Below are 9,343 nucleotides of genomic sequence, written 5' to 3'. Positions count from 1 at the left end.
CTGAACGGTTTTGAGAATGAGCAGATTTAATATTACGATAATTTTTGTCATAGTCTTATACACGTCTATAAAAGTAGACACATTAGCAAAAATATTGAGTTTTCTTGTAGTGGTTCGAATGAGAAAGAATATTATTTTAAATTTGATGTTAGAGTGGTGATGTTAAAACTTTTTTTTTACTAAAATTGTTATAATAATCATGGCAGTAACATTTATTGCAGGATTTGAGGCTGTTTTGATTTGATCTTGGTGTACCTAATACACTGTCTGCAGAGTGAACATAAGAATTTTAGCATAATCTGATAATATACTGTAGTAAAAATCATTATCTTGATTGATTGCATTTTACCAGTACCAACATTTATTGAATTACAGTTCAAATGTAAATAGATAAAGACACATATAAATATATTAGAAAAATGTTAAATAAACAAAAAATGTCCTTTGCATCACAATGATCTGGATTTATTTATTTATTTATTTACTTTCTGTTTTCAGCTTTGCTATCTTATAGAAGATTATTAAGGCCACTGAAGAAAAAAATCATTTTCTCAGAATTTTATTTTTCTCCAACAGCTGTTGTATTATCCTAAACTATGTGCAACTAAAAACTGCCATGTCAGTTCAGATCTGTAATATTATTGAGTAGAGCACATGCAGAGTTAGTTATCACACAGAACCTCCCAAAACCATCACCCCCTACTCACCCTAAAAGAGACACTGAAGGCCAGTTCACTCAGTACTCTAGATCAAGCTGTACTGTTTGTTTTAGAGTATGACTGTTGTGTAAGTGTACATTTGCAGCCAGGCCAGTGGTGTAACCAATGGCCTCTCTCTAGTTAGCGTTCTTTATTGTTTACATCTCAAGGAACACAAACAGCTCAATTTGTTTGCGACTTAAGTTTAAAGGCATCCCACTTGTCAAGTGATATTCATGGAATGTCAGTGAGGGTCTCACTGTGAGCCAGAGCAGAGACACAGGGAGGCTGACAGCACTAATAGCTATAAAGATAAGTGGAAGAATGTTGACGTTTGAGAAAGCCACAGGCAATGGGAGAGGATGAAGGAGAGAGTTCACCACTTACACCACTCCCTCACAACAGGAGGGGGACACAACCAGTATTTATCAGCTCTTTCACTTCAAATTACTCCTTTCCAAACACTGCGTACAAAAGTGAATGAATAAAGCTGATTCATACAATCTGGTGAGTTTGACTGCATCATATTTAGACTGCTTTTGTCCACTTGATTGCTGCGTGACTATGAAACAGCGGCAACAGCAAGTCATAAATGAGACCTTGATGAGATAATGCAATTGGAAATGCCTGCCCGCCCTTCAACTTCTGTCTTTTATCTGTCTTTTTCTGTCCTCGTCTCTGTGTCCATCTCCATCTGTTTCTCTCTGAGGTGCAGCCAAAGTAAACACAGTGTTCAGTGCTCTCAATCACAGGATCTCTCAGAGGAAGACAGGGCAGTGCCCTGGCACAGTGCTGGTGGCCAGGCCTGGGGAGTGGAAGAAGAAGTAGGCCACTGCCTCAGAAACGTTCTATCACTGCTGCACCAATAGGGAATTCCCATCTATCAGAACACGTGCTTGTTAAAGTCAAGTACTCCTACTTGACATAAATATTTGCATGACATCGGTTGACATGGGAGATCCTATCATAAGTCATACAAACTCATCATAGCCCATTACAAGCAGCACTCACAGTGACCACCAAGACAGACAGTGGCTAAGTAGAGAATAATGGCTGACTCCTGGCCCAGCAGCAGCAGCTACAGTTACAGAGACATGGGATCATTCTGTCATCACTTTTTTAAACAAAATGTCATCCCAGCTATTAGATTGTCATTTTTAGCTCCTCTGTCACAGCCCTGCAAAAGTACAGTGACAGATAGTTTTGCTACTGCATGCCTGTTGGCAGTTATGTGTCTGTGCTTTTTCCCACATACTTCATCCTTTGCCTGACTGCAGCACACATCACTCTCGACTGTTCTTTGTGTAGCGGCATGAGGAAGAGCCTCTCTGTTATTTTTGGTGCATGAATGTGTCCGAGAGGTGTAGCGAGTTCGAGACAAGCCTATTCATTATACTTTTATCTATTAACACTTACTGCATTTGAGAGGAAGCCAGTTTTCATGTAGTGCAGAGTCCAGTTTGTGTTCAAACGAGTATTTCCTTTGTTCACAGTTAAAAAAAAAAAAAGCAGCTTGTTTTTTCTCATGCTGATGTGAAGTGTGTATTGCAGATAGCCTTGGCATGGAACCAGAGCAGTTTGCCAAGTAGGTTATCCTGCTGTGCTCTTAAACATAAATCTACTGCTAAATAGTAACTCATTCAAACACTTCTACATGTTTATCTGTAACATAAGTAGTCTGAGTAAAAGAGAAAGAAAAAAGCCAAAACCGACTAACCAAGTTTAGCAAGGCAGCGCTAAAGTGTATCCAACATGTATGTAAATAACTTTTCCTGTCACTTTCAGTAAGCAAATATATCATTATCAACATACAGAACCACTCTGCGCAAGTCCCTCCTTTGCAACATGATCACATCAGATCAGATCAGAATAATAGATGTTAGAGTGGTGAGTTCACATGACAGTGATCAAGATAAGGATTATTTGCATGCATACATGCTGAGACTCTGTAGAGAATGATCACTGTCATCTTGAAACAATGGAGCTGATATATGAAATATGACAATACTGAGACATTCATGGTTATTGATTGGTATTGTTAGGAGATTTAAAAGAGCCATATGTCTTCATCTTCAGCAATGACATATAAATAAGTTTACTGCTCTGTGTGAGCCAAAACCCAGAGGCAATACAGCAGCATTCTGAAACATATCACATAGTTACTTCTTTGCATGTTGCGCCATAAAAGTGAGATGCTTGCATGAATTAGCATAATAAATGAATGTAAACCTTTTCCTTGACAAGCATATCAATAAAATATTGAGGGCAGTGTTTGTTATTGACACTCAAATGAGTTTCTTATTAGACAAGTGTACACTTACTGTACTATAATAAATATAGTATCATAGTTATAACATTTACTGTGCAGTTTTGTAAGCAGAACACGATATGTGGTTTCAGGACTCATGCATCTTAGTCAAGTATGATTCCCATTGTGTTTATGAAAATAATCTGGTCTCTATTTCCTTGGAATTGTCACAGGCAGAAAGATGTTGCATCCCTTCAAGGTTAGCAAAGTTGCTCCAGAAGTTGCTTGAGACCACACTCATATGTCAATGTTTACTCCATTAGTGACAGCTTTGAGGCAGCAGGTCACTTAATATTATCTGCGTCGCCCCCAACTGTCCCCACATGCCAGTTCAAAAGTTCAACCACTTCCTCTAGGGGCTTATCACATTCCTGCTACATCTTGATTTTCAAAGTTTCACGAAGAGGCTCGACCTGTCAGGAAAAACCACAAAAAAAAAAAAAAAATAAGAAGAAGATGATGAAACACAGGTTTGGAAGCAGAGCTGGTCCGGCAAACAAAACTGCCTTCTGGCTTTCTGGTTTGGAGGTCTGGAAGATGATGCTTATAATAAAGGCTGTGTTGCAGTCCGGGGCATGGTCGTATCAAGCTTGAGGAGGAATTGATTATTCTGGTAACTGATGAAGCTCATGCACAATTAGATTGCAAGGCAGTACTGTGAGGTGAGAGAGCAGCCAGCCTGCCTCACTGCTGATTGATGGTAAAATAATAACCGCTGTGTATTAACTATAGAGTTCAGCATCAGGTTAAGGTGGGCCAAAAATTGCTGCTCTTATTAGATTCTGATATGACTTGCGATGTAAAAAGATTATTTTCATTGTGCAAGTAGGCAGTCCCTCTGCATACAGTGAGGTGGTTTCCTACCTCAACATAAGAGTTTTGAGTCAGAAGGGTATTGGGTCAGGAGTCACATTGGGACAGAAGGATATTTTACTTTGATATTCAGGTCTCCGACATGTCAGCACAGCCATTCACAGTGAAGGTCTTTCACAGTTTCCCTGTTTCTTCATACCACACCGCCTGTACTGCATCACTGTCTGCTCAAAACTGTTGGTCCCAAAAAGCCAAGAAAGCTACAGTTTATCATATTACAAGACATCAAGATGAATATCAGCTTTTGTTTAGAAGAAGACAAACAACCAAATGTATTACCATGTTATAATATAACAGTGGAAGTCTGCTACTCATGGACAGAGGTAGTGCCACTGATCTGTCTATTCATTCTTTTACATAAGGATTAGGTGGGCCAAACAGTGAAACAGCAAATGCCTCTTTTCCTAAAGAGTATTTCCTCAATGTGTGGTTACAAAACAATCCAGCACCATCTTCTCCTCCCCTCCTCTCTGTGTGTAATCCTGCTGGTCATTTGTTAGCTCATGCAGCTCCCATGTGTAGGCAAGGCCGCTGGCAGAGTGCTAGGGAATGTAGGAAGTGAGAGCATACAGTCGCATATTAGAGCTTGGGGATTCACGCTCATTTATCTCCATTTCATGCACATGGTGTCTAGTAATAAAGGCTCAAGTGAAAAGGGTGTTTATCATTGCAATGACAACATCTCCCAGATGCTGCAAAAGAAATCTAGAAAATAGATAATGCATTACAATAACAAGTCCTTACTTTGTGGAGAATCCAATTAGAAGAGCCTTACACCATGTTAATCAAGCAGAGGTGGACTGGTTCATTTAGACCAATGGATAAAAGAGCAGAGGGAGGTCTGGTCCTGGGGAACAGGGTTAGATGCTGTTAAACCTGCTGCATGCATCAGCAGTCATCTAGTGTGGAGAGCTTTACCCCCTAGTGGTTAGGGGGAGGAGTACAAGCTTGAGCTATTTTTCAATAGCTTTGGTGTATTTCTCACAACATAATTAACATTTCCACAGTAGTTAGTGCATTTCTCAAAATATCTAGTTCAAACTGCAGAACGTGTAAAAGTCAGTCACTTGCTAAAAATAGTTTATCCTACAAAAAGTCCAGTCACCATTAAGTACAAACAAGGTACTCAAATGGCTCAGTCATGTTTCATTGTGACAGTCTGATCTCTACGTATTTTTAATACAAACAGTCATATCTTGGAGACACTATCAAAAACAGTACTGGATGTACAGCCATTTAAAAACTACAGTAAAGTTACACATAATTGTTTTTAGAAGAGTAACTGAATACATGACGCAGAATACATTTTATTTACATTTTACTTTATAAATTCTTTGCCATTTTATTGTAATCTGCTCAGAGCATTATGCCAAAAGATAAAAAAAAAAAACCACACACACACACTTTAGATCAATTTATGAGGGGTTAATATTCAGCAGTTCTAAGTATAGTTCATTTTGGCTGATATGACCAAAGCAAATTAAATAAAAATTAAAAGACAGAAAACTCTACTGAAGCAAATGCTACATGTCCAAAAGCATTTGCAATTTGATTGATGCAATGGGAAATGCTACTCTGATGTGCAGAACTAACAGTTATAAGAATATTAATTCAGTTGCGATAAAAGCACCAAAGCAAATGAGAAAAACTGTTCATTTTGAAAGAAAATCTGCTAAAGTGCTGGCACATGCACAAGAGTGAAATCATCCCACAAGTAACTTCAGGAAACTAAGTCACTCTTTTTTGTGAGAAATCCAAGAGAGTCCATTAATACATGAACAACTGCAACTGTTGAGTTTGCTGCATAGCAGACAGCTGGAAAGTTGCATATGCAGATGTTTATATGTGCATGTGTCAGGAGGCGGTGATGGTTGGATATGTTGCTGTGTTGTTGCAAAGTGGGTGCACCACTGGGTCTGTCTGTTCTGGTGTGTTGCTTTCCTGCTGCTCAGCACTTTGCAAGGCCTCAGGGGGACACAGAAGGGACATACGACTGGGCCATGCAAAGATGAGCTAGACTCTCCCATCGTTCCACGGCAAACACATTCCTTCTCTGTCCGTCTGTCTTTTCATTGTCGGCCTGCTGCTCAGCACAGCAGGAAACATGGCAACAAGCATGCATGCTCCTCTCCATTTTAGCTGATAGTTCATTCCGAATGTGCCATACCTGATATTTGCAGGTGAGCAGGTGCACATGCTGTTGCCACAAGGACAAAATGGGCATTTCTGCTCTCCTTTCTCAGCAAAGCTCAGTGCTGACATAACAATTTGCCACCCACAAGCACATGCTATGTTTGGATCACTCTTTAACATTTACATGACCACACAATGATTTATAGGTGCTTTTATAATTCTTTGTTCAAGGATGCAATGTATGCTGCGACATATAAGAGATAGAGGACATATGGTGACAAAATTACAAGTCTTTTCATAGTTTAAGAATAGAGAAGTTAATTGATTCAGGTTAAAAATATGCTGCACATGTCACACTCTATATGTATTTATAAATATATATATATATATATATATATATATATATATATATATATATATATATATATATATATATATATATATATATATATATATATATATATATATATATATATATATATATATTATAAATACATATAGAGTGTGACATGTGCAGCATATATATATATATATATATATATATATATATATATATACATATATATATATATATATATATATATATATATATATATATATATATATATATATATATATATATATATATATATATAGAGAGAGAGAGAGAGAGAGAGAGAGAGAGAGAGAGAGAGAGAGAGAGATAGATAGATAGATAGATAGATAGATAGATAGATAGATAGATAGATAGATAGATAGATAGATAGATAGATAGATAGATCCAAATATACACTGGCTTTAAAGATTCCAGACAAACAGTCTTATGGCATACTACTGAACTGCAGGAGTAATATTTTCCATAATGATCGCATAGCAATATCCTGCACCATTTATACCATAGGCCATCATGTAAATGTTATAGTTCAAATTATTTATATTCCACAGTTGTGCATAGCTCATTTTATTGTATATGCATTAAAATTGCATGATTTATCTCAGCTATTACCACATCTCTTTTACTATGTATTTGCTTTCCTATATGTATTGCTATTTCTATTCATGTTGTACATGAAAATACAGTTCATTTTACTCACTCCTTAATGTTTGCAATAAAGCTGAATTGAATTTAACTTGCATATAGTTGGGGGGTTTTTTGCCCCACAAAAAGGCTCATGCAATTTTGCACCTTGTGGTATTGTAGAAGTATTGTAAGTCATGCACAGTCTGTGCACATCTATAACTCAATTTATGTGATGTGTACTAAATGCAGAGCACAATAAACACATTTTTCTGCTTTAGAATGAAGCATATTACACATGCTATCAGTTAAATTAAAATTAAAAAATGTTTAAAAATCATAAATAGGAATTTAATGCTCAAAGAATAACAAAAAAGGAAAAAAGAAAAAAAACACAAAAGTCTGTTTTACGTAATTACATTCAGGCTCATATGAGCAGCTTGTGGTGACTGTCTCCTTTCTGTGCTGTTTGCAAAGCATTGTATTGTTGGTGACGAGCATGAATGCTGACCTCTGCCCTCTCCAGTGGCCTCTGAACCTCCCTGAAAGTTCACAGGAGGGTCACAGAGTCCCTGTGCCTGCACAGACACCGTGTTGATGGAAGTTGCACCCATCCACCCCATCCACCCCCTCCTCTGTACGTCTGTCTCAGTCAGACACAAACACACTCTTAAACCAAACAAACAGAACCCAGTCATGATATCAGCTTGAGGGTCACGAACCATTTCAGGTCCAACAGTCTTTTATTGTCAGTATACATTAAGAAGCTCATTGTAGTTATTGAAACATATGAAAAATATTCAATAGCCCTTTTTAAACTTGTTCAATGATTTGATGAAATTATACAATTTCATATTATCAAAAGACTTAACACCTTTAAAAAAACAGGACTATTGTAGTGATCAGTGATGCCTGTCCATAGTGAGTGTCACAGGGAAGCTTCGAGAATCTCAGCTCCCTGTACACATTCATGCTCTTTTCTTGGTTGCATGGCTTCAGGCACAACCAGTGGCAAATAGGGTTGATGCTCATCACATGAAATATCACATGCTGCTAGACAGAACATCCACCATCTCCTGTTTGTAAGATATGTTGCTGCAACGTGGAGATCATTTTCATCTGGGGAGGCCATTAATACCGAAGATCTCACAGTCCCACTGATTTCAGTATGTAAATCATCTTGTGTGAGCCCAGAGTATGGCAGAGAGCTCTGTATTTGCTGTGATAGTTGTGTGTTTGGGGATCAGATAAGGCCGCATTTCATTTCATGCCAGAGATGATAATGGTAGCTGCTGCAAAGATGACTGTTGACATCATTACTCATGCATTCTTCAACACATCAAACTTCACATGTCTTACAGATGCTCTTGAAGTAAATGAAATTTTCTCTTTGGAGTTCAAAACAGGGTCAAATGAATTATACCGTCACATTTAAGAGAAGCTCAGAACGCCAAGCAAAGGACTCACAGCACTTTTCACAATCACTCTATCTATCTATCTATCTATCTATCTATCTATCTATCTATCTATCTGTCTGTCTGTCTTCCTAGTTCGGACGTATAAAATATTTGATACCAGATCATGTTTTAATACATGCATTCTCCACTGACAAGCAGAGTGAAGGTATAAGAAAAGCAGGATTTACCCTCCTAAACTGTGTGCTGTCATCTTTACAAAGTGTGTTCAGAGGGTGTGAAAGGGATCATTAGTTGCGTGGCAGCGGAAGTGGCCCTGTTGTCAGCTACCTGCTATTTACTTCCCCTCATTACTGTACGCTGGCTGGCGCTGGTGGGAGTGTCAACATCATTAACATGACTGTCATTAGTCCTGTCCCACACTGCATGAAGAAGTTAGTCCTGGGGAGAAAGATGAAACGTTGTTCATCGCCAACCTCTCCACTGGCACAGCAATGAAAATGCCTTGATTCAGTTGGAGTGGAAGACACACTGCCTAGAGTAAGAAACAGATACTCTGCACAGGGAATTGAATAACTCTTTATTTGATGCATCTATGCAGTTTGTGCCACTTGAGAGACAACTACATGATTAAGATTAACATAAAACGTAAATTAATTGCACAAAATGCTAGCTTGCACTTATTTTGACTAATTTAAAACGTGCATGACACCTAAACAAACTGTACTTATAATTATATCAGATGTACTTAAACATGGTATTTGTATTTTATTGAAAGGTTTTCTGCCAGTAAGAGCTGATGAATTTTTATATGAATGAATTTATTAATAAAATTTTATTTTTATCTATCGTCTATCTCATTTCAAAACACTGGTTTATAACTGTTGCTGTGGTTACCTGCAGAGTTTCTGTGTTGATC

Source organism: Telmatherina bonti (assembly GCF_933228915.1).
Source record: "Telmatherina bonti genome assembly, chromosome: 15".
Taxonomy (NCBI): domain Eukaryota; kingdom Metazoa; phylum Chordata; class Actinopteri; order Atheriniformes; family Telmatherinidae; genus Telmatherina; species Telmatherina bonti.
The sequence above is the reverse complement of the archived record's forward strand: the minus strand, read 5'-3'. Positions refer to the sequence as shown.